The sequence below is a fragment of the Ixodes scapularis genome, unplaced genomic scaffold, assembly GCF_016920785.2.
Source record: "Ixodes scapularis isolate PalLabHiFi unplaced genomic scaffold, ASM1692078v2 PGA_scaffold28__5_contigs__length_5199819, whole genome shotgun sequence".
Classification (NCBI taxonomy): domain Eukaryota; kingdom Metazoa; phylum Arthropoda; class Arachnida; order Ixodida; family Ixodidae; genus Ixodes; species Ixodes scapularis.
In genome coordinates this window covers 3,378,483-3,405,325 of record NW_024609855.1, presented here as the reverse complement: position 1 = coordinate 3,405,325, position 26,843 = coordinate 3,378,483, and the positions used below count along the sequence as shown (strand labels likewise).

At 44.3% G+C, this 26,843-nt stretch overlaps 1 long non-coding RNA gene across 1 annotated transcript; it reads left to right on the top strand.

The window, feature by feature from the left end:
• The first annotated feature begins 21,822 nt into the window (after nucleotides 1–21,822).
• Nucleotides 21,823–22,394, top strand: LOC120839774. The gene is made up of 3 exons (XR_005715387.1): nucleotides 21,823–22,023; nucleotides 22,127–22,265; nucleotides 22,362–22,394. It is a non-coding gene; the product is annotated as an uncharacterized LOC120839774 (long non-coding RNA).
• The last annotated feature ends 4,449 nt before the right edge of the window (nucleotides 22,395–26,843 follow it).

The following is a 26,843-nucleotide window of genomic DNA, read 5'->3' as shown; positions in this document are numbered from 1 at the left end:
ATTGATCGCCCGTGAAGCAACATGTGGATATCGGTACGCCTACATATACGACATAGCGTGAATGATATCGTAGAACAGCAGGAGTTACCATACGGCAATACGAGAGAGAACGATATTGGAGGTAGATACACACAGAACACAAACGTTCCGCGTTGCGAACACATTCACATTGATCGAAAGCGGAAGTGTACGTACGGAACACAGTACACACAGCCTCGAGCGCTTGAAATGCTAGACAACCACCAAACCATTCAGAATAACTAGCTGGGACACCCGCGACCTACCTTTCGATGAGAAAGCCCAATAACGACGTGCTCATCGAGTGATCGTTTTCAAACAAATGTTTATTGCAGTTTTAATGCAACAAAAGTTAGGTTACCGATGTTGGAACCCAAATCGAACGCGATACGTGACAATGTCAGTTCGCACGATAAAATAATGAGGATTAATGGGCTTGAGAGGTCACGTGCTTCTTACCCGCACATTTATCGATATTGACCCACCTTTCTGGGTAATCCTACGTCGTACACAACATCCACAACAACACACGAGCACATTTCACCCACCACTCTTCGTCGCCTGTTTCGCAAGATTCACACACTGTAAAAAAACGACGGGAAAAATACGTGCATTTGCGCCATTAAACGATACGTTACAAACTCGTTTTATCAGAAAAGTTTCCATCGTCAACCCGCGCGCGCGAAAGTTCGAGCGCTCGAGCTTCGGAGGCACTTCGAACTCCGAAGCCACTTCGAACTCGGATCGAGCCAGACGAGCGGCTGAGCGAGCCGCCGAGTGGCCGAATCCGCCGATCCAGCCAAGCCTAGCCGAGCCGCCGGGATTGCGCGATTGCGCCATTGCGCAGCGACCGCGACCACGCCAACCCGGCGGGACGGCGGCGATGGCGGGACCGACGGTTGACAGCTCCTCAAGTTCGTCGTGCACTTTGCTTGTGGGTTCCAAGTGAAACCAACGCACTTTCAATCGCTTCGAAAGGTACGTATAGACGACTTTATTACTTGCAGCATTGAGTGCTTTGGTATACACAGATCAAAGTGAACACTGAAGGACAAAAGGGAGACATTATGTTTTGAAATCGCAGCTTATTTGAACGGAGGCGTCCCCTGATGAAAGCGTCTGGCTGTGCTCTGTTGCAGACGTCATTTCGACTGCGTGTACTCTGACGTAACGTCAGTCAGTGTTTACACTCGGCTAGCTTCGCTATCTTGTTATCTCATGTGCAAAATAGACGTAAAAACCAGCGCCTCGTCTCTTTCGGATATTCAACCTCCAGCCCCTTGGCTCCCAGCGTGCTTACCGGCGCAAACCGTTCGACGTGTTGCATTCGTGGGCTCGTTCGAAGAGGCGTTGTTTAACGCTCACGAGTCGCCGAAGTGTTTCCGGAGCTTCTCTTTACGAAAGTCGCGATCGACGCTGTTCTCTGAGCTCGTACTTTTTTTTTTCCGTGGTAGACTAAGAGTGCCGACCATTCATCTGTGGTGCCGACTGGCGCCGTACGAAGTTGAGAAAAGCTAGCGAGTCTGTCAGATTTTCGTGACGCCGCCCAACTGCTCTGCTACCGGCTCAGCGTTTTCTAATTTTCAATTTTTTTTTGCCATGTTTCATTTCAGTCGCCGCAAAGTAAATCGCGGCCGTACGTCGGTTGACTCCCGATTACTGTCTCTACATCGTAGACTGTCTCACCACAATGGTGCCTCGTTGGTGTGATCTTATTCTGATATCGTTACATCTTGCTTTTTCATCTTGGCACACTTCTAGGCGACCTTCTACACATTGCACTCCTTGTCGACATGTCGCTGGTGTTAGAGACAAATCTGAAGTCGCTGTTTGCTCACTCCTTGGTGCACATATTTCATGTTCAACATCAGGTATCTGAAGGAGGCGCCATGAAACCCTGGAGTTTGTTTAGAGGTACGTCAACATACTGTATTCAAGTGTCGTTTTGTGTGTTATAGTTTCCTACAAAACCAAATTGCACTTTGTTCGTAATATACCCTATAACTGTTCACTACAATTAAAGTTGCTATGAAACATTGGCCACGAGGGATGACTCGGCCAACGCAGCCTGAAAATTCTTCGCATAATTTTCTTCATGGGTCATTTTGGACATTGACAAATTTTCTTGTGAATAATGAGTGGTATGCACATGTGTTCTACTTTTCTTACAGGTACTTCAGTTAGATAAACCCCAGCAAAGGCAGCAAGACAGTCTCATGGGGTCACGCCACGAATAACTGCATTCCTGCTCGAGTCCCGAGTCTTGTCACCAAACTTCACTGAACATAATGGTACATTCCGTTTTCTTAACTTTTTCTTCTGAAATGTGTTTTTTTTTTATTGTTGCTTTTTTTTCTATTGAAAAAAGGGTAGTACAACGTTTAAACACCCAATGTTTTTTTTTTCTTTTTGTAAATTGTGTAGTACATCGTTTAAACACCCAAGCGTTTATAAATGGCCTCTGTACCAGACAATAGGGTGTCTTATATTCTGTTTCATGCTTAGCGTGCAACGCTGTCAAAGGTACTAAAGTGGTGCGCATGAAAAAATATAAAAAGTGTTACTCCGCGCGTTTCGTGGTCGAGTGGTAGAAGGCGCTGCACTAGCGATGTTGACGTCTCGGTGGCCGTGGTTCGAACCCATTTTAAGCGCAAAGTTTTTCGTTTTTTTTTTTTCTTTTTTAGACATACTTTTCGTGCAAGATTGTGCGCATTGACGAGGTGCATATTTCGATTCCTCCTCCTTGATTTTTATTGATAAGTCGCCGAAAGGCCAGATTTCTACCATCTGGTCTGCCTCTTTGCAAGTGTTATTTGTCTCCCGCACCGAGTTATATTTTTCTTTCGTGCAGCGTGGAATGAGGAATCGCCCTGATAGCGGCCTTGTCCCAAAATTTATAATAAAACATTAATCGACAATAGTTGTGGCCTGTACAGTTTATTTTGAAATAGCTGTAAAGGGTAGGAATCTCCCTCTCGGAGCTCTTGCGATGCACCTTCAGGCGAATGGCGTTCTGTGTGAACTCGTCGTGCTTGACGGTCCCCGTGCTCGAAACTTTCACGTTGCGAGGTCTTTGCTTCGCGGACGCCACCTTGCCAGATAGGCACTGCGCCTTGCACTTCGCGACAGTACAGGGCACATTCCAGTGTCGTTACTGGCCGTCTCCAGGACTTCACGACCGAATTCTCCGGGGAATGTGTTCTTATACTCCCGTACACATTGGCGATCATCTGCTTGCACTCTTTCAAGATTTTCGCACAACGAATCTTCGAAAACATCCGAGCAGGAGAGGTACTTGAGCTTGCTACGTAAGACGCCATGTTCTCAAAACCAGCCAGTGCCACACAACAGAACCCAACCCAACACAACCCTTAAGTGTCTTCTCTTGTATCTTTTATACATTTCTCGTCGTAACGTTGCCTCTCGGCGAACATTATATTGAATAAAATGCACTTCTTCTAGAGCTAGAACTACAAACACAGACTCGCCATATCCTGTGATTACAGGCGATATAAGTAAACGATCGAAGTGCTTCAATTTATCTAGGGGATAATGTTTTGGGGTTATATTTGTCATTTTGAGAGGAATATAATAAAAAATACACCAAGGATTAGTAGTTTATTTTAAAAACAAATTGTTTTCTTGCGTGTAAAAAAGTTGCGATTAAGCCAACATTCCCGATTCAGTGATTCCCAGTCAAGTCGAAAGGCGGCTTATTTAAATGGTTGTCCCGAGAACGCAACCAAACAAGGTGAAAAAATATTTACATTCAGTAGGCTTTATTTTATAATTAATGCATAAAAATAGAGAACAAAATGAATATTGAATAATGTTTAAATGATTCACTGCCAATATTTTGAAACATTTGGCTTCTTGCAGTCTGCAGCAAAATGAGGTATAATAAACTGGTTGTTTCAAATTACAACAAAAAGCTTTCAAATCTAGTATTCAGGGAATATCAGCTTTATAAACAACCAATACAAAATGTAGAAAATACATTGCTGAGATATACTGATTTATTAAAAATCCGAATTTTAGATATGTATCAAGTTTGAGGCAAGAGAAAGCGATTTCATACGACTCATGTTTTCCAACAATATACATTCCGATTGCTTATCTTCAAAGCGACACAAGGAGGATGTCTCATAAAATAGTTCTTAACAGTTCAGTTTGTACGACAACCTAAATCGGACGCAAAATTGGTCAAAGCAGCAAGTTTGCAATTTCGTAAAACAAAATAATTACCAAACATAAGAATATACTCTTTCTCTCTGAATAAAGTACTTAATATTCTTTAAAAGTTGAAAAAGTGCTAGCACTGTGAAATTACTCAAATGTTTGTAAAAAACGGCCAAATTTGCGAGAAAACCAAATCGAGTTTTTGACACGTTCCACTAGTAACACTTCAGGATGTTTCTCCATAGAACTTATACGCTTTTATTTCCGGAAGCGCAGTTTAGTCTATCGCAAAGCTTAAGATAATACACATTTTTTGTTAAATTTTAAATCCAAATAACCCCCTCCGAAATTGTTTGTTGAAATATATAAAACCACCTATAACAAGTCTTAGAATATTGAGAGCCGTTTGCAGTTTTCTTATCATTATAGCTTCAAGACAATGTTAAATACTTCGCAAAAAATATAAATGAATAACTGCTAATAATGATGGGCTATAGATTATCACCAATTTTTTATAAAAAATAAAACTCCCTTTTTAATAGAACTCCCTGAAAGAGGCAACATATTATTTTTTGAATGATAATATAATTGAATATTAAAATGTATAATCAACAATCAATATTGAAATTTGAAATAAAGCAAAAAGAACAATTAGTTGAGTTTATAGCTTACAAGTTCCTCAACAGCAGAATAGAGAGTCGAATATTGCAGCGCGCTTATGCAGACGGATTGGCAGCACGCTGGGCTCGCCCGCATGTGGCTCCGGTTCGATTCCTGGTAGTGGACAGACTTTCACCTATTTGTTATTGGCGACGTGCGCGACCGAAAGCGTCGCTGTGGTCGGCCTTTCACGATTGGCCCAAAAGCTGACTATGACGTCGGAAAGGGTATACCATCGACGGAAATAAGAAGAATGAAGGAACTTTAATTTCGACGGTGTGTGCCGTGCTCCTTTGAGAGCGCAATGATTTCAGGCTTCCACCATGCTAGTTACAAACACCATCGAACTTGTTCGCAAGGTAATGACGTCACAAGGGGGAACCATAGGAGGGCGCCACCAAAACATCTCGCCGCTAATATAAAGATAAGATTCGACACGGTTTGAAAACCGTCTACCTTCCTGATTTTCAGAATGAGTTCAAGAACGATCAAGGCAAAATATTCTTGCCTCTCAGTGACTGCTGAAAGGAAGCTGCGCCGCGCCGTATACATGTCAGGCTTCCGCCTCCACTCGGTCCTGCCGCTGGACCGCCATCGTATCCTGTGATTGTCCACTCAATCAAATTTTGTTTAATCACAAGTTTCCTATACTAAATGATCAAATTTATTCAGTATTTTTTGGCCTCGTAAATTGTTATTCGTGAAATTATAACCATAGAATAGCATTCCATAAAACACCCTGTTAAAACATTTATGTGGGGCCTACTGCAAGATTTTTGAAAGGGTTTGACGCACCCTTCAGGAATTTTACTCTTTAAATTCTGAAAAATATCTGACATATAACGTTCAAAATTTCTGCTTGATCTGAGAGGATTGTCATAATATTTTTTACGAGTCATGTGGGATCTGTCCCAATAATTTACGGAAAGGCACGTGGCCCATCAAAATAATTTTAGTGATCTAATTGGTTGAAATGCGTAAGGGTCTGGATCGCTGAAGGACTGAAGGGTCTGAAAGGCTGAAGGGTTTTGAAAGTCTAATAGGGTTTGAACGCCTAAAAAGTGTGATGGGGTCAGGGTTGGGCAGAAATACTCAAAAATGTATTTGGAAATAGAAGTACTGGGATACACTAAAATTGTAGCTAAAATACTGATACTAAGATACACCTGTAAAAATGTATCGCGAAACGTATCGGAAATACATTTTAAAAAGAGGCAAACAGTATTTAGGAATACAAATAAAGGAATACACTTTAGGGAGGGCAGAAATACAAATACAGAAATACAGATAGTGCAATACATTTTCCAAATTTTTTGAGACGCCAACTGAGATGAAGCTTGAAGTTTGAAGTGGATGTTTTCGATCTCGAAATTAATTTCCTGTGGGCTTGGCACTTTGCCTTGAAGGTAGTGGTTTCGGACGACACGGAGTCTTCAATGAGCCCAAAAAAAACGTTCCACCAAAGGCTGACCGCGGTCCCTTCCATGACATCCTGTCTGTCTGTCGAGGGAATTCAGTCAACATTGATCACATGATGTCACGGTGGAATGAACTAGTATTCTTTATCTGCAGGTGTGGCCTTGAACATGAAACTTTACCTCGCTGATGTATGAAAGGACAATACGTACTTTCGTTGTAGGTTACCTAGTTGAAGACCGTGCATGCTCTGTCATTTGAATTTTTGAGAATAGTGGTCCACTTGAAGCATCTTGGAATACATGTCTTATCTTCTGTTACGGTTGAAAAAACGATACGGTCGCATCCCTGTTCTGAAGGTCCTTACTACCGACCCTCCATCACCGACGCACGGATTGCAGTCCTCAAGTTCTGCCTAGCATTATCCAAACAGAGACCTCGTGGTTTGCGAGCTGATATTGCCGGCACAGAAACGAGCTGTCCGAGAAACAGCGCGTTTGAGACGAGTCGCGGGAGTACGTAGTCTCAGATGGCACAGCGAGGCCACTTCTGGCCTCCTTCTGGGTTTCGGATCACCAGAGCAGCGGGCCACGTTCACGTCGGCTGATGACGTACCCTTGAGCCGTGCAATGTTACGGACGCAGCCGCAGATGCATTCGAATATGTGTTGAACTTCACAGCGTGAGTCCTCCTACTATTTCAAGTCAACCACCGCCAGGCTCGTGTTGCAACAGAATGTACGCTAAGGCGAGAGAAATGGTTAGCAGCGGGCGTTGGATGCCAGCAAACAATGACTCAAGATATCCCTACGTAAGGACCTGCGGCAGAAGATGCTCTGACTCCACTCCTGGCAGGCCACCTGGTTCGGGTCCCCGACTACGCAACACTTCTCGGAGAGAGAAGAGGACGCATAGAAAAATAGTTTGCAGAATCAAAAGGAACCTTGGTCAGCATAGTGACAATGCCCCAGCATCTCCTTAACTCTGGTGCCTTCAGAAGTAAAAAAGCAAATGCGTTCGGACTTGTTTCTTCTATTCTTCCGGGGGGGGGGGGGGGTGAGTATATCTCAAGAAATGTAACGAAATACATTTCATCCTGATTGTATCGCGATACAAAGAAACATTCCAAATGTATTTCGATACAGGAATACAGACACTGGTGAAAAAAATCTATCGCGATGCAGAAATACAGATACGAAATGTATTTCTGAAATACTATCGCGATTCTGCCCAACCCTGGATGGGGTGAAGATGTTTGAAGGACAGATAGGGTCCCCTAAAACATCAGAGTTAAAGGGTTATTTTCAAAGCGGCAATTACGTTCATTTTGATGTTTAGAAGCACAATGGACACAACTAAATGTTTGTTCTGAGTTGAGTTGCTGTAACAACATCAGTATTTTCGCATGTGTTTCTTAGTGCTTGAAAGGCTCACTGTGATTTGCTCCACTGCCTTTGGGGGTCAGGGATCGTCAAGCCTCGTATTCAAGATTTTTCTTTGCCCGTCCGCTATTCATTTAAAATGGAAATAAACATTGTTATTAACCAGCAGGCCCCGACGGAGTGAAAAATATGTTTTTCCTTTTTTTTTCATGTTCATAGTATTTGCCCGAGAACAAAGATTCTTGGAGTTGCCCGCTACAAAACACCGCATAATCATCATCATCATTACTTTTCCTTGATAGATTACAGAGTACTTGGGGGACAAGTTGCTTCAGTTATGACCTTTCAAACTACTGCCGAGGGCAACTGTTCAACATTTTTTACAGGTGGGATTCAAGCGAATCATATACTGCAAGTAGAGCCACTAAATAAGCTGCGCTTAGAGTATCGACACTCCGTTCCCCGACGTTATTGTAGGCGCCGCAATTTGGGCTCGTATGCAGAGCAGACGCAACTGGCGATTGTCATGATTCAAAAGTGCGACTTCGTCAGCATCAGATTCAGTGTTAGGAAGGTCATGTAATATTGCTTTGATTTGGCGCGAACTGTTTAAAGAATTGTGCGGGGAGGAAAACCGTTTTCTGGGATTTTACGCAAAGCTTCAGATAAATGTCAACCATGATTTTAAGACAGAATATGGCCAAGTGTCGTTACTCTTAAGCGTAACTTATTTAGTGGCACTAAGTGCAAGTGCTGACAAGACCAGAGATTTTAAAATTGAACGAATATATCTGTTGAAGAAGGACGAAGGTTAGGTCTAGAACTCAGTTGAAAATAATCAGACGTTGAAATTTATAATCCTGATAAGAGTGAAGGTTCCAGAACAAAAAGAGTTAGTTCTTGAGAGAACATAACCAATACGAGTACCTACAGGTACGAAGTTGGAAGGTTATACAATAGCTTAGTGAAAAAATGAAAGCCGCTTACAACTCCCTGTAACGCCGAATTAGAGCGCAGCTCTTGAGGAGGAGGAGGGAAGGGCACGGGGGGGGGTAAACTAACCAGGGGGGGGGGGGTCACGTGACCTTGGGGGTCACGTGACCCCCAATGCCGATGATGTCATCATTGACGTCACTGATGACGTCATCCGTGACGATGACGATGCGGGTACCGATGACGTCATTAGTGACGTCACTGATGGCTTCACCAGTGATGATGACGATGACGATGCGAATGTCGGTGACGTCATCAGTGACGTCGCTGATGACGTCATCAGTGATGATGACGATGACGATGCGGATGCCGGTGACGACATCAGTGACGTCACTGATGACGTCATCAGTGATGATGACGATGACGATGCGGATGCCGGTGACGTCGTCAGTGATGATGACGATGACGATGTGGATGCCGGTGACGTCATCAGTGATGATGACGATGACAATGTGGATGCCGGTGACGTCATCAGTGATGATGACGATGACGATGTGGATGCCGGTGACATCAGTGATGATGACGATGACGATGGGGATGCCGGTGACGTCATCAGTGATGATGACGATGACGATGCGGATGCCGGTGACGCCATCAGTGATGATGACGATGACGATGTGGATGCCGGTGACGTCATCAGTGATGATGACGATGACGATGTGGATGCTGGTGACGTCATCAGTGATGATGACGATGACGATGCGGATGTCGGTAACGTCATCAGTGATGATGACGATGACGATGCGGATGCCGGTGACGTCATCAGTGATGATGACGATGACGATGTGGATGCCGGCGACGTCATCAGTGATGATGACGATGACGATGTGGATGCCGGTGACGTCATCAGTGATGATGACGTCATCAGTGATGATGACGATGACGATGTGGATGCCGGTGACGTCATCAGTGACGATGACGTCATTGGGGGTCACGCAACATCGGCGGGGGTCACGTGACCTCAGGGGCGTCACGTGACCCCGGTGGGGGGCTCGCGCGGTGCATTATGGGACATTTCCCATGATGCACCGCGCGGTTACGCCGACGCCGACGGCGACGGCGACGGCGACGGCGACGCCGACGGCGACGCCGACGCCGCTCAAGCCGGAAACGGGCCCCTAAGAGCTGCGCTCTAAAATACGAGTATATAGCTGACAAGAGCTACAGAACTGCAGCTGTAATTGCGAAAAAGCATGACCGACATTTTGAATGCACTTTCAGAGTGTGCTCTTTGGCGTCAAGTGCTTTAGCTTCTTTGTTTACCCCCCATGTTTCAAGCACACGTTTCCGAGACGGTGACTTCTACGTAATTGCTCGCTTCGTCGGAGTCTTCTCGTTCTGACGGGTCTGACACTAGGTAATAGCTGCAGGGGTTGGGAACTCCAATCAAGATATTGTGGAAACTGGTCATTTTGAGTTCGACCCTCTGGCGGCAGCACCAGCGACGGCGACGGGATCGTCGCGGACTAATTCGCAGCCGTCTCCAACAAACTCGCAGTCGACACAAGACGCAGCCGCGAAATAGTTAAAGGAGAAACCCGCCGAGTCCGTTGGAGTCCTGCCATTACGACATTTACTTTTCGTCTCGCTCATTGTGTAAAATCCTTCGGTAACCAAAACAACATTACGTTTGAAAGTGCATTCGTGTTGAAGGCTACGCCAGCGTTTTCCTTGACAGACAACGCATGCAATTTTGTCCCACGATTTTGTCAGGTCAATTCATTCGTCATCCCAAATTCCGGTATTTATCTTTTTCCTAAAACAGCAGTGTCTACAATTCCATGCGATGACGGTAATTTTCCAATTTTTAACCCTGAGAATTACCAGGCATTTTTTATCCTTCAAAGCAAATGTATAAAGTAGGAAAAAGAAGCAAAAAATATACTTCTTATTTTCCGCTATCACATGTACGTCATGTTCATTTTTGTTTACAATATAGTCTCATAACTTACGCGCTTACTTGTTCAGTGTACCTTCGAAGAGCAACACACCTCGTAATGAAGAAAACAACCGTATATCATTTGTATTTCACAGGACATTTGTTGGATTACGGCATAAAAGATACCACCTTCATCAAACTTCGATACACCAGTCTGAAAGTACTGGCAGTACTTTACAGAGAGGAAAGCAAGGAAGGGCGAAGGGGGCGAAAGCAAGAGCAGAGTGGGAGAGGGCAAGCGTGTGTAAGAATGGCCACGTTTAGACTAGAGAGCTTTCACATGTCCGATAACTATTATGTGGTGTATAGACATCATGATCTGCGTGCCAAGGCTGCATAAAGCGGGAAGCCGACGTCAGAATTCTGCAAGCATTTTCTGATCGCCACATGCAAAAGGTCAACATTTCTATACTATTTGTTATATTTTCTAAATCCCTAGGAATCCTTAAACAAACTTTTTGTGTACTAAGTAATCAAGACGTATTTTATTTTAAATATAGTCTACCTTTTGTTTTTCGTGTTATAACACCTTTGAAACTAGAAAAAGTACACGTCTTTTTAACAAAAAGTCAAGATATATCTACATAAATTCACAATAAAGTTTACTCACTTTGAGTAGCTTCGTGCTGATTGCGACGGCCGCATGATTGTTTAGGTTCCGAATGTTCAGCATCCCGAAGTGTCTAATGTTCTGGTTCCAAGCATTGCCGCAGGCTTCTTGGAGATCTTCAGAGTTAAGTCCTTCGCCAGCTCTAAAAATAGAAAAAAAAATGCATTCGTCCAATTTAGGGGTAACCCTTTGATCGATTGACCTTCCGGTTAATCGATTATTACTTGATACGCCGTTAATTTGGTTAACCAATAAAAAAGGTTTGGTTCTGATTAAAAATATTAGAGGAGAAAGAAATTTTTGCTCTTCGCTACGTTGAGTCACATTTACTCATTTTTTTAGGCTACACGGTTGTATTTTATAATAATTTAAGTTAGAAATCTCTATTTTTGATCAAGGTGAATACAAAGTTTAAATAATGCTGTACCAATCTTTGTTTTTAAAATGGTTTGCAAAATATTTTTTGTACTTGAAACTTCAAGTCTCAAATAAGGATATACATTCCGCGGAGATTACTCTGCAACAAATAGTCAAGGAAAAATATTATTTTGGTATGTGCAGTTTTTTCACCGTTCTATAGGAATGAAGGTAAACGACTACAAACAAACGATTACTTGGCCGAACAAAATGTAAATGATAATTGTTAGAAAAATATGAGCAAGGTCAGGCACAATTTATATGTATCAAAATACGGTCGACCCTCCTTAGGATTATTAGGAAAGAAAAAAAAGACAGATAAAACAAACGGTGGATTCAGCGAGATTGTCGTGAAAAAGAAAACATGTGGAATGTCTATACATATGTACTTTTTTTTTCAAGGCTACGGTTTTAATTTAAAAAAAAGTGTTGGATGGTTAGTTGATATTTGCAAAGGGGGGGAAGCAAGTAACGTAGGCTTGGGGGGGGGGGGGGAGTGGTTTGAAAGGTCACAAACCTACTAAAGTTTTAGGAGCCCCTAAAGCAACACCTCTGCTACAAAGCGCGGTGAAGGGACACACACGTCGCAAGCGAGGCCGAGTATCCGCGGGATTAGCGCCGAAGACTGACGTTTCTTTGTGTCCTGGAGCTGAATGAGACGTGACGCGTATAGGCAGCCGGCAATGGCCAGGCGGCGCCACGAGAGTACTGCATTCAGCGCCACAAGCGGCCAGTTTGCCCGTCGGGCCGTTGCGAGCGGTGGCGACCCCGATTTCAGCAGACCCCGTGTGCACCTGCGTGCCATGTCCCTGGTTCTTTTATGCGGTTTTTAAGACCACCGGGAGCATTGATAGGTCCAAGTGTTGAGAGACTATTCTAGAGTCGTCATTTGGACACCGGTTTGAGTTGTCTTCACTACTTGTGGCCGCCCGATCGGTCTGTGCTTCGCTCGTCTCCCAGAAAGTGACACAACACAACGAGAAGGCAGCGAATGGGTTTATTGTACATCCCTTTTGCCCGGCTTCGAAAGCCGGCAGTCCGGACCCGCCGACCTTAGTTGTCGCCCGTCGTACAGAGCTCACAGTGGGAGCCCGTGTCCAGGCCTGCGGATCGCCCTTCCCACGCCAGTGCTGCGTAGGCTAGCTGTTTCGGGCTATCGCAGCCAGTCTCGCTGCAGAACCACTCCGGGATTGTCATGGACTAGGCCGGTATGGTCAGAATTCGCCGCTTCCGCCGGTCCTGATCCGAGCGCTCGTCCGTCTTTTGTGTTTCTTACTCTGTCCTCGTCTTTTGTGCGCTTTTAAAACCAAGATGAGTAACCACCAACTAGCCCAACTTTCCACCCTACTCCTGATCCGAACTTCGCTGGTGGAAGGCTCCCGGGAATCGCCATGGACCAGACCAGCCAGAGCGGCTCTATCGTTCCTGCCCGGCCCCAGCCTCGCGCAGCACACTCTTCCTCTTTCCTCGCCGGCTGGCCCCCACTCGCGCCTCGCCCGCCGTCCTCTCCTCCCGACGCCCACACACACTAGAATAAAATTTGGGTAATTAGAACCGAACTTTGCATGCTACAGAACCATACGCACATTGCAAAGCCTGGTGTAAAGTGGCGAGAGGCAACAAAGTGTACGTGTCAGAAGGATATTTACGCTTCGCACGAGATTTTTCTAAAGAAAAACTTTAGCATTCTGCTTTCAGCACGCCGTCACTTTTGTGACCAGACTTTGCATTAAATTTGGCTGCTGAAACAAACAAAACTTTGTGCTACGAAAATCTACTTTTTGAAAACTCGCAGGTTTGGAAGATTTTGGTTGAGACCACACGTTCTGAACGGCATTAGGAGTGCCGGAACGGGCCGACGGGCCTTTCGCTTGAAGAGCTGATCACTCGATTCTCGACGTCAGAGCGAAGCAACAATCGGCGCGATTGTTCCTATCGTATTTCCCTATGTGGCTGTCAAAGCGACTCGTAATACAACTTGTATAAATATGTTATTTTGCCGAGTAGTCAGCAAAATGAATTCGTCCGACCACTTTCCAAGCCTGCACATAGATTTTCGTTCACTCCCCCCCCCCCCCCCCCCCCAACAGTTTCTCTAAAATTCACTTACTTGTTGCATCGCACTGCAGTAATCCACTTCTGTTGCAGTGTCGCTTCCCAAGATCTCGAAGGGAAGCTGGGGAAGCGGTGAAGTCCGACGATTGAGTCACCTTCGCGACTGCGGCCGTCTTTCATGCAGCAGTTGCAACTTTTATTTTTGGGGGGAACTCTAGGAGTAAGCGAGATGTCACAGGAACCTGCTGAGGTTATAGAGACGTGAAGTTGGGACTTAATTATACGAAAAACGGTTCCAAAAAAAAGCTCACGCCGATCCGAAATGCAATGTTCACACATGGTTTCTGGATGCGCCCGTCCGCAGCCCAGCGACCCGCGTAGTCCTGGCCTACCCAGTTTCATTATTTTGCAGCCGCTAGATGGCGCAACGTGTAGCGCCAAACTGCATTGCAGGTTGCCTATAGACGCTTTCAGCGCGCGCCAGATCGAGCCGCCATAGCCGACCTTCTCTTGTCTTACCGAGATGCCGAGCCACTGAAGCGGGCGTTGCCGAACCTCCACAAAGGCCTTGGCTGGGGAGAAGGACGCAGTAGAATCTAAAATGGCAATAACCTGTCCTGCTGTGGTAATGATGAAGTGAAGCGAAAGGAATAAGCGGGAACAAAAACTGAAGGTCGGTTATGGCGGCGCCCATGCTCAGCTGCCTGAAAGCGTCTATAAAGGAAGGGCTTGTCGCGGATTTTTTCCAAAGTAGGAACTCTCAGCCACTTCACGATGTGTACACACCGCCTCCTCACTCGAAGAAGGCAACAAGATGCAACACCCGCTATGAAGCTCATCTGATGCTCCCGTAGTTTGTGCTGTACTTGAAAATTCACGTGCTACAGGGCAACGTGAAGATGCCCTTTTTGCGATGCCTTTCTTCCGAATTTTATAATATACAGTATTCCAAGATTTGAAGATCCTTTTGCGAAACCTTAGTAATTCTCTCACCATTTTCACATAAAAAATAAACTAGCAGTGTTGGGAAGTAATATAAATTCGTAGTACTTAAATTAATTGTTTAAGTATATTAGAACATTTGTACTCTACTTGAAGTACTATCTCAAAACTTGCGCCTGCGTTTGCTAAATTATTTTACTGATACTTTTCAGAAAAGTACTACTGCCAACATGAAAGCACATTCCCCAATCGTGAAAAAAATGACAAATTGTCTCATGAAAACGCGCTGTCATCCTTCCAGACGTCATTTGGTCATTTCTCTAAGTGAAGCCACGGCCGCCATAAGACAAAGACAAATATGTCTCTCATAAGTTGATTGTGTTAAATAGATCATCATCGAGAGTAAAACAACTGTTTTGTGGTATTCTATTGGTATTCTATGTTTGCCGCCCTTTCCGAAAAAAAAAACCTGAAGCATTGTCGGCTACCACTGGAGCAATACATAAGAGTAAAAGAAATAAATTATAGGGAATGAAAGGCTATTATTTTTTTTTATTTATTTCTCTTCAAACAAGGGGAAGAGGGGAGGTAGAGAAAAAAGCTGCCATTGCAGCTTGACGACGCCTCTACCTCCCTTTACAGTACAATTCAAAACAGGACATCTACAAATGCACATGCAGAACCAAGCAAATTCAAAATAAGCACTTGTACCAGATTTAACACGATTGAAAAAAGAATACTAGTTACATCAAAAAAGGTCATTTTCACATTATGTTCCTCATTCAAAAACGATCTCACTCTCCACGAGGAGTTCTTTAACATTTCTCTTGAAAATCGGGAGGGAACACTGAAAGTTTACCTTTTCTTCAATTTTGTTTAGCAAGCAAAAAACTTGATTATCCAAGTGTTGCTACAGTAATTGTTTCTTACTTTGTTTTTTTTCCAGATATTTGTTCTCAGTGCATGATCTGAGCTAACATTCTTTGGGATTAGGTATAGCTTCTCTTTTTGGATAAGGTGAAGTAATCTAAAGTGATATATTTTGTTAGCATTTCGCATGGTGAATATTTAAACAGCAGATCGGTACGTAAGTCTCGCCAATTACCTGAAAATTGTTGAGCATGCGAAGAATTCGTTATTGAAGGACCATTATTTTATTATAGTTCGTCATATTTGTGGTACCCCATACCAATGCACCGAATGCTATTTTTGTGTAACATAAAGAATAATACAATTCCTTTTTTAACCATGGAGGTAGCAGTTTATGAATTCTATATATACATCCTATCGATTTAGATATTTCAGAACAAAGTTTTTGTATATGCGTCGACCAGTTGAGATCTTCATTGAACCATATGCCTAGGCATTTTTGATCTTTGACCTGCTCTAAAGGTATTCCATCAAAATTAATAAATATAGAAGTTTTGTCTTGCTTGTTAATTGGACGAAATATTATGTATTTAGTTTTTTTAGCATTAAGTTGTAATTTGTTACGCTTAAGCCAGTTAGCCAGCTTCTCCAAATATTCGTTGGCCAATAATTGTAATGTATCTTTAGATCGTGCTTTAAAGAACGTGTTCGTATCATCGGCGTACATAATTAATTCTGGGGAATCTTGCATGCTTGCCATATTATTTACAATGATAAGAAATGACAGAGGGCCTAAAATGGATCCCTGTGGCACTCCGTGTCGTACTTCTAGCTTATTAGAGTCTGATTTATCTAAATACAGATATTGATATCGAATCTTTAAATAACTTTCAATTAGTTTCAATGCCATACCAGGTATCCCATAATATTGAAGCTTAATCAATAAGATACTGTGCTGTATTTTGTCGAAAGCCTTTGTAAAGTCTAAGAGCAAACCTAATGTATAAAGTTTATCTTCAATATTCCTGATATTTTTGTCTTTTATGTGAAGTAGAGCTTGTTCTGTAGATTTTTGCTTTTGAAATCCATATTGTGCCCTCGTTTATTACATTATACTTACAAAAAAATGCCTCTAATCTAGTGTAAATTACATTTTCAAATATTTTGGAAAAACTTGTCAGAATGAAAATCGGGCGATAGTTGTACAAACTATTTTTTCCCCGCCCTTAAATATTGGGCTAATTCTAGCAGTTTTTATCGCGTTCGGAAATATACCTGTTAGTAGCATCCTATTGGTTATGTATGACAGAATGTGACAAAGTGATTGTAAGACATGTTTCACTGGAACCGATTTAAACCGTCAATACCGGCGGCAACGTTATTTTTTAATGTTTTGATCAGTATTTCAATTTTGATCGGCGTAGTTGGCTTAAACATTACAGAATTCAGCAAAGGCTTTGTTCCGTCAATGACAAAATCCCCCGCGTCCTTTTCTTCACTTTCACCCACACTGACAAAATTTGCATTAATAATATTTGCAAGATCTTCCCCTTCAAACTTCTCATTACCGATAATAATTCCATCTATACACGCGAAAGAAGATTTCCTATTTGTGATATCATTCACTGCGTTCCATATCTTTCTCGGCCCGTAACTTATATCGTTGAACATATTCTTATGATACTCACGTTTTGTTTCTTTTTTATATCGGCTGTTAATTTCTTTCTTTTTTAAACCGAATCAGAAGTTGCTGGTCACGTGTTTTGACGAAGTCATGATACATATTGTTTTTTTCATTTATTCTTTTATTAAGACATTCCGTTATCCATGGCTTCCTCACTTTCTGCTTTTTATTTTTGGATTGTATAAGGGGGAATGTAATGAATTATTGAGAAAAATAACTTTACTTTGCACTTTACTTTGAAAATACAATTCTGTTTGTAGTAACTACAAACAAATTGCAGCCGGTGTACTTACCCCTTTACTTGAAGTAGAAAACCTATTGTTTGTATTGCACATTACTTTAAGTACATTTTCAATGTACCTTACGTGACACTGTAAATAAGCAAGCAATGTCTGTAAAATCAAGCTCTGTCAGTGTTGTTTCTCTAGAAATGATACATCTACAGTACATCTTTGAACAAAAAAAAAAAAAAAGAAAAACCTGGAATTGAGTCTACGAGGCTATGCAGCGCAAGCTTTCGCTACACGACCCAGCAAACACGCGGGAGCCCACTCGACCGCCCCCCCCCCCCCCCCCCCCCCTCTTTTCTGCGGCCAACGATGCCCTTTCTTGTGAACACATTCCCGCAGCTTGCGAAAACCACAAAGATGTTACAACTCCCGCCAGACGTGAGGACATTCGAGATGGCAGCGTCTTTGTTTGAAAAGGTGTATATATAGAGTCGTGTCTTGCTAATATGGACGCTTCTGTTCCGTAGAAATATTGTCCATAGTGTGAGTCGTTCATCATACACACTCGGGGTCAAAACATTAACATGCGTAGCACCAACATATGTATGGTTTATTGAGCTAGAAAAAAGAAAAGACGGGAGGTTGTACTGACGGTTTTGAGCCTACATTTTTGTCCAGAAAATGAATACGTCCGCCGCATGAAGCGAGCGTTTTCACAGTTACCACTATCAGCGCAGAGTTTTCTTCGAATTATTTTTTTTTATGCTCAACTAAAAATTAACAAAAAAAACTTGGAGGGCGCTTGAACTTCGTCTTTAAGAGGTGAATGCGACAGCGTTATCCGGCCCCGTTCTCATCGCCTTGCCACTTGCTTCTCGTGCTCTTTCTGCTAGCGGCTAGCAAGTGCGGCGGACATGGCCTAGTTTCTAGCCTGTGATTCGGCTTCCAGCACTTGTGGCTGACGGACGTGCAAATCATAAGCTCCGTCGAAACACGTTCTACTGCTAACCTTATCCTAGTTCCTTCTGTCCCAGCTGCCACGCGTCCTCGCAGGACGACAACATTATTCTGTCTACCCTGCCTTTAGGCAGATACTCTTTCAACTCGGTTTTTCTTCACGCAAACCTTTCAGCGACACCGTACCTACTCGACGATTTTGGCGAGGCCTTGAGAGGCGTCCTTGACACGAGGATGGACCTTGCTTGCCTTAGGGCGTTTCAGTTGAAGCATGTGCGGAGGCTCACACTGCACAATGCTGCTGCAAAGGGAAAACTCGTCTGCATGAAAGAACTGAAAATCAAGAGAAATAAAAACTCTCGTCATCAGCCCAAGCCGGTGCGAAAGGTCGTTCAGGGTGCATTGGATTCCCCTAAATGTCCCGGACGAGGAGGTGAAAAGAATATTTGAAGGCTACGGGAAGGTCAAGGCTATCGCGCGTGAAAGGTGGCGCCGGCCGTGGTACGAGAACATCGAGACAACAAGGAGGACAATCACCTTGGTTCTCAAGAAGTGCACAACAGTCGACGCCTTTCCACACCAGTTGCATCTTCTCGGAAATGCAGTGTTGGTCTTCATCCCAGGCCAACCACAAATGTGCCTGCGCTGTAAGACAGTGGGAGACATGAGGAAGCAGTGCAGGGCGGCCTGGTGTAACCTGTGCCGCACCTTCGGACACGACAAGGACAATTGGATCCAAACTTTCGCAGAAAAAACAAAACCTGCAAGCTTTGACAAGAATCTAAAAAAACTAATGGGCAAAAATAAAATAAAGAAAACCATCGGGGAGCCTCTAGCGATGGCTCAGGGTTCTCAAATGACGAAGAGGACCAAGGCAGTGCTTACTGCACAACACTTTGAGCAGAACACTGAAGATCAGGTCATCAAGGGAACTCCTGCAGTGGGACGAGCCGACAAGGGGGCAGGTGAATCGGAAAAGCACAACAGCTGCAAAAGGCTGCGCCGCCCAAAGTTTCGGTGGAGTGCCACGAAAGTGAGGTAGAATCAGACGATGCAATGGAAGCAGGAAGTGGTCAACCGCACTGGGCGTCAGGCACGAAAAAAGGCTCTACGAAGCGGCCGGATCATCCATCAAAGGGCACCGCGTCGGAACAACACTTCCAGCTTGTGACCAGCAAACTCTGAAAAAAATAACGAAAGCCCGCAGTCTCCGCTCCGACTAACGGAGGTCGGAGCGTCGGCTTTGGAGGACTTTGCTCTCCACAATGAATAGACAGCCGAACCGTGTGTTGATCAGCTTTTCATGTTATGAACAAGAACACTCTTGTGGTGACGTTGGTGTTTGACCTACGATTGTTTTTTTTTGATTGAATGGTATTCTAATTTGTGAGAGTCTACAAATGGGCTTAACAAAAAAAAATATAGATGGTGGGATTATTGACCGTTCTGAGTTTGGTGTACCGTAAACGGAAGCAGTGGCTGTCTGACCTCTCGTTGAGAAGCGACTCGATATTGTCTGTGTACAGGAAACTAAGTTAGATACACCCGAAAGAGAAGAAGAGGGAGAATTATGTATGAGGCACTTTCAAGTCTTTACATCCCCGGCATTCGGCCAAAGCGGCGAGCGCGCAGTGTGTGTACTCCGGGATACGGCCCATTCGTCACATGTCGATTCGTCATAGGGCAACTGGTAACAGGCCCGTTCGTCACAGCGGAACATTGGTCACAGGGTGATTCGTCACGCTGGCAGTTCGTCACACAACGACTTCAAGATTGTTAAACGTTTTTTTTTTTTTTTTTTTCCATCTTGTTTTCTTAGGAAAGTTACGAAAGGGGGCCACTTAACTAAATCCGTACAAGGCCAGTGAGGTTGACTAGGGGAAACAAAAGCATGTCCCAAAGACCCTAAGTTAAGGCAGCATGCAGCGTTTAGCCTGCATGTTGTCTTATCGGGGTCACATTTCTTACAAAAGACCTTCGAGAACATAAAGTTCACAATTAAAAAAAAAACCACCGAACGCGATTCTTTCTTTTTTTCTTTTTTTTTTGTGCCCTGTTTCAGGGCTTATTATGCCGGTTGCCCTCCAATTACAAAAATATCACGAGTCTCGATTTCTAAATGGAGGTAGTTACTACTAAGAGAGGTGGCGATATGCTTCTTCACGAAGGACATTCATTAACGTTTACGAAACTACGTTGTATTGGGCCTGCCGCCGAAAAGGAGTTTTTAAAACTAAAATAGTCACCGATCACGCCAAGACTCGAGTAATCTCTTATTCAGGAGACCATACGCATGCATTTGACAACGTGTAGTGCACGAAAGCACCCAATGTCAAAAACCCCGTATCAAATGCCCCGCGGCGAACGCTCCGGCCTTTTCGCCCCGCTTTCAAAATGCCCCAATTTCGAAAGCCCATGACGCGAATGCCCCGTGTCAGATGGCCGGGTCCTCAGCGCGAGGGCGGAGCATTCTGCTTTTAACTAAGCGACAGTAAGTGCGCACGCGAGCTGTGTAACAATCATGCCGTGCCCGGGACTCAAGTATAAGGAATAAATAGATAAAGCTTCCCCTTCTTCAAGCGTACGCTCTACATATTCACATCTTGTGGCGACGGTTCTGTCAAAACTGCTAACCCGCAGATCGTGGCGCTGTACTTATTGCATATACAGCACCAAACACCACTTCCATTCTTAGGTCGTTCTAAAATATTTGCATCTACCTAGGTAGATAAAGTCTATAATTCTACGTCTGAATATATCTCTATGATAGCAGGGCGCGTGGCTGGTTATGCAGATTTATGCAATTAGCCACTTGTAGGACGTCATTCTAGGTTTTTCTGCGGTTCAAGTTGACAAAGAACAATGCTGGTTCAAGCGCGAAAAGAATGGGACGGGGGCATCGAGGACGGGGCTTTTGGCACGGGGGGAATACGGGACGGGGTAATTGAACACGGGGTTTTTGAAACGTGGGGCTAATGACGCGGGGCTTTTGCGATGGGGATCCTGCACGCGGGGCAATCGTGCTACACCCTTGACAACACCAAGATAAACGTGCTTGGGTTCGTCATGAGATGAAGGAAAAAGCTGGTATGTACCAAAATCTGTTCCTGCTCTTCTATTCCCAAAACAAGGTCATTAATGTCCTTTATTCCAGTGGAAGGCCGTCTATCACCCCACCAAATGCTTCTGGCTGCGGTTGCCTGTGCACGTGACGACACTTTTTTGCAGATTCCCGCACCGCCAACACTCCGGCGCACCATCCGCAAGCAAAGGCAGCGGCCGAATTTCGAGTACAGCGTATCATCTTGCAGAGCCGACATACGATCGAATGCCCACAGAGTTCAAAGTAAAGTGTATTGCAGCGCGAAATCACAGTGCACGACATATTATGATAATAATGACTGTTTTACCTGCATGCAGACCACAGCCAAAAAAAGACTCCTTTCTCCTCCACGATAGCGGAGAGGGCGACGGCGAAAGAATCCTGATCTTTGCCACCGAGCGCAACTTGAGCTGTCTGGCTCACGCGACTACGTGGTTCGCGGACAAGACCTTGAAAGTGACCCCGGCACAGTTCTACTAACTGTACACGGAGCATGCCACAGTCAACGGCGTGGTAAAGCCAATGGTTTACTGCTTGCTGCCCAACAAATCTGAAGCTACCTACAAAAGGTAAGCATTCAAGAGCTCTGATAAACGTATAAAACGAAACGCTCGGTGGTCCTATTATTGGATATGTGTTGAAACACTTCAAAATATGTTCGCTCGTTTTAAGGTTTTTCGACGTCGTTCTGAGTCACATGGGGGGCCAACTGCCTTGAGGTGGCTTACACGGACTTCAAGATAGCGGCCATCAACGATACAGGGATGTTTTTTTCAGCTCAGACAATTCAGATGACGAGTTTGCTGTTCTGGTATGCGGCATTCTATTTATACGTATTATTGTTGTCTTCAGGTAAGCCAATTGGTTACTTTATTTCTTGTTGATTTTCAAATGGGAATGCATCCAGCATTGGCCTTCTTGCGAATCGCCGACATTCCCGAGGCCTTCGAGGAACTTCTCGAGGTTTTCCCAACCGATGCCTTACTCGTGGCGGACTACTTCGAGGACGTGTATATCGGGAGACCCCGTCGAAACGGCTTGTCGTCGGCCACCTCCCCTCTTCTGGTTTGGTCAGTCATAGAATCAACACTAGCAGGAAGGCCAACAAGGACGAACAACAGCATCGAAGCGTGGCTCCGGGGACTGCACGTAAGAACTGACCCAAACCTCTGAGAACTTGGACGCTTTCTGTAGTACATGTTTGCATTTGTGGCTCAAAATTTCAGTAGGGTGCCCACTCAAAAAGCTTTCTCCACGAGTGTGTGTGTTCTTTTTTCTTTTTATCCTTAACAGAGATGAAGCTGGCTCAAGCGGAGGGTGGCACGACATCTTCGACGGTGTCCAAGAAGCACGACGACAGCAAACGGCGTCTTCAAATCATTGTGAGCCGCTATAATGGTCGCAATCGTCTAGAAACCCTGAGGGTGGCAGCTCGGAATATCACTTTTTAATTTTTTTTTATTTCGCTCAATAAATCTGTTGTTTTTTTAAGAACAACGATGACTTGTTTGGATGTTCCCTCTCTTTAGTAAAATTAAATATACCGTACTAATCTTTATTGCTTGCACAGCCAGGTGAATATATGTTGGGCAAATTCAAATATCCGGTTCGCACAGTGACAAACGTTCCTAGGGACAAATTCCCCTATGACGAATATTTCGCTGTGACGAACGGGCCTATTACCAGTTGGCCTATGACGAATGCGCACATGACAAACGGGCCTACACCCGTGTACTCCGTAGGTCATTTGCGCAGATTGTCCCCGATTTCGGGTTCCATCCTAATGGTCGGATACGTTTAGTTGACTGTTTAGTCTCGAAAGCCATGATATGGTTGGTTTACCTCTACGCTTCTAATAACGAAAGCGATGGAAAGATTTTCTTCTTGCTTTAAATCAGGTGCTTCACACGTCTGCAAGCATTTTGTTATGCGGTGACTTCAACTCTGCTCTCAGCGCCGACGACATAATGCCGCGAAGAACTCTTGCTGACGCTAGCGCGCCTGCTTTGCGTGACTTGCTAAAAGAAGACATTATAATCGATGCTGCGGAGACGGTACATGGTGACACACTCCGGTATGCGCATTGGCAGAGTGACTCGTAAGCGCGTTTACATAGAATTTATATATCAAGTAATTTCAATTTTGCTTGTTCGTGGTACGCAGTGAATGCCGTCGAGTTTTCTGGCCAAGTTATGCTTATGTTTTGACTAAACGTTGCGGATAAATCACGCCCCATCAAAAAAAAAAAAAAAGCAGAGACACACTGTAAAATTAAGCAGAGCATTCTGGAAGATAAAGAGCGTGTGGATAACTTTGGGAAGATTGGGCAAGGACAGCACAAGTCCCTGTATTTGATGCCGTTTCTTGGGAAATCTTAGAGCAGAAGGGGAAGGATGCCGCAACAGCGTAACGCGAATACAAAAGTAAGAAAAGACAAGCGAAAAAGCGAGAAAAGATTGCGAATTTAGTAATAACGATTAAAGCGAACGAGGCCTTCCCGGGGAAGTTCCTGGGGTACATTAAAAGTGTGAAAAAAAGTCCTTCTATCGCTTCTGAAAGAGCAATATACAGGTGCGACGGTAAGGTCACCTGCGAACATTCTCGAGAGAGACGAACAAGGATCAAAATATTTCAAACGTCGTAAAAGCAACAAGATTGTGCAAACACAATTTGGAAAACTGCAAATAAGAACTGCAGCTTGTGGGTTCACAGCAGGAAATAGAAAACAACTTTCACGAAAAATCAAGTCTCTCTTCAGAAAAAAGAAGAAGAAAAAAACACACATATATAGCGTCATGACGTTTTCCTTAGTGATGTTCTAAAAACAAAATAAAGAACTCTTGGAAATGATGAATTCTGAAATCACTGAAAGGGAAATAGCAAGAGAAATAGCAGATATGCCACAGAACAAATCTCCAGGACCAGACGGGATTGGCAGCGGCTTCAACAAAATGTTTTCGGAGCAGCTACGTCCGCTACTTAGAAGGCTTTTCAGGATGTCAACAAACCCAATCTGCTACAGCCCAGTATGTGAAAAGCATTGACAGTGGTTATTTATAAAGCTCACGCTGTTGAAGAAACTAAGAGTGTACAGCTACCGACCTATAAGACCTATATGCACAGATTGTAAAATATATGTCGCGAATTCATGCAAAAAGATTAGAGATAGGGCTCCGAGAGGATATCGGGGCTCACCAGACCTACGGCTTGAAGGGGGGGACAACCGCAGACAACCTGCATACGATGCGGGAGGTTTGTGAAGTTACGGCCCAGCCAGACACACCACTTGCGGTTATTCGGGTTGACTTGAGTCGAGTGTTTGATAGGGTGAACCAGGGCTTTCTCTTTGGACTGCTCGATTTTGTAGGCCCCGGTTTATACCTTAGGGAGTGGGTCCGGTTACGCTACACGAATTTTCCACTACTCAACTTGTGATAAATCGGACAAAAACAAACAACACTGAATTTGATGGATCAACGAGACAAGGGCGTCCTTTGTCGCCTTTAATTTTTCCCTTTATCTAGAACCGCTGTGTCGGTCGCTCAGCTTGAGCAGAGACATAAGAGGTCTTCAGATGCTCATCATGACCCTTTAAGTGCTAGCTTATGCGGACGACGTTGCTATCACAATATCAGACGAAGGTGAGCTACCCAAGTTACTCAAGATACTGGAAGAGTACTGTGCCGGACCGGGAGCGAAGGTCAACACTGAGAAGACCACAGCAGCATTGCTGGGCAACTCACCGTGCAAGCAAGCATTGCTGCTGGGCCTAAAGCGGTCCTCGTGGATGAATACCTACCTAGGAGTACAGCTGGGGTCTCCCAAATTGACTCACAAGGCATGGGCGTCAAAATTTCGAGCGATGAGAATGTCCCTTCTTCCTTGGCGGAAAATAGAGATAAACGCAATCCAGCGCAGCCACGACTTTAACGTTGTCCCGCTCTCTGGCATGCTTTATGTAGCATGTGTAGTCCCAGTTAGCAACAGCGTCATCAGCAAAGTCGATCGCCAGTTCGCCACATTTATTTGGGCGTCACCGATGGAAATGATGCGGCGAACTTTTGTTTGCGCTGTAACTTTTTTTACGAACTAGGCTATTCTTGGAACTTAGCAATGGAGACTCCGGCCTGGTCAATGTTGCTCTGAAGCTAATAGTGCAGCTCTAGTGTTTCCTTGGAAACCACCAAGAAGGAATCACGGGAACAGCGCTGCGGCGGCACGGAGCCGCCTACCTAAGCATGAGGCTGGTGGTCGCGAGAGAAATTCCGAAGACGTCGATACACTTTGCGTTCTACACGAAGATCACAGAAGAAATATCCTTTTTCGAAGCACGGTTTTTGTATGAGTACCGGCTGCTAGTAACTAAAAGAAACTTTGCCGGGACACGCTGAGCACTGTTTCCTTTACCGTTGTGGAGGAGGGGGATGGAGCTTACGAGGGATACGACGTTCTCAAAAGGCTAAGGAAGTTGCGTATTTTCATAATTACGAAACAGTTCTTCATTAGTTTCCACACCGACACGTTGCCGGTGAAAGCGCGGCCGGAAGCAAGGGGTTTTTACGTGCCATTAGGGAGCGACTGCTGCTATTGCGAAGAAAAGGAAACCCTGCAACATGTTTTCCTATATTGCAAAAAGCGTTTTATGCTTCTGGGCAGTTTTTCGGCATTTGCTAGAAACGAAGTTTGCGCCATGCTGGGCATCCTTAAACTTCTTACATTGCGAACAGGACACTTCTCATATGTTCCAAGCTTTGGTAGTTATGGCGCTACAAGCCTTGTGAATATGTAGAACGCTTAAGGTTGTGGCTGCTCCGCGCTTAAGCACAGCCTCGCTGCTTTTTAAAGAGCGCACAGGATGCGGCAATGAGCGCTGTGAACCAAATACCGGAAGACGAAAGAGAGAACTGGCAACGTGTTAAGCGGAAACTGCGTAAGTGGCGGCACCGGCAAAAAACATCCGGGCTGGTCAATTCAAAATGTCTACTTTGTATATACCTTAAGTTTTTCGCACTCATGTGTACTAACACCTGGGTCTTCTTTGAAATTAGATGTGCATTGCTTTAAACGGAGTGATTTGTGAGTGCTGAAAAGTGATGCAAGGAATGTATCGCATTACCTAGCCGTGAGGCTGGTACCTTTTATGTAAACCAATAAAATAAAAAAAAGCCTAGTCACTAGCGTGTCTGGATCGTGGACGAACAGACGTGGATTTGAATCTCACCTGAAACGTTTAACATTTTTTTAAGCAGATGAATTACTTTAAAAAAATCATTTGATACATGTGGCGACCTTTAATTCGAATTAAAGGTCGTGTATTTTAATCCGTTTCCTTCCGCGCGTGACGTCACATTTCACGTGAGCCTTGTGGATTGTTCGAAATTTCCGCGCT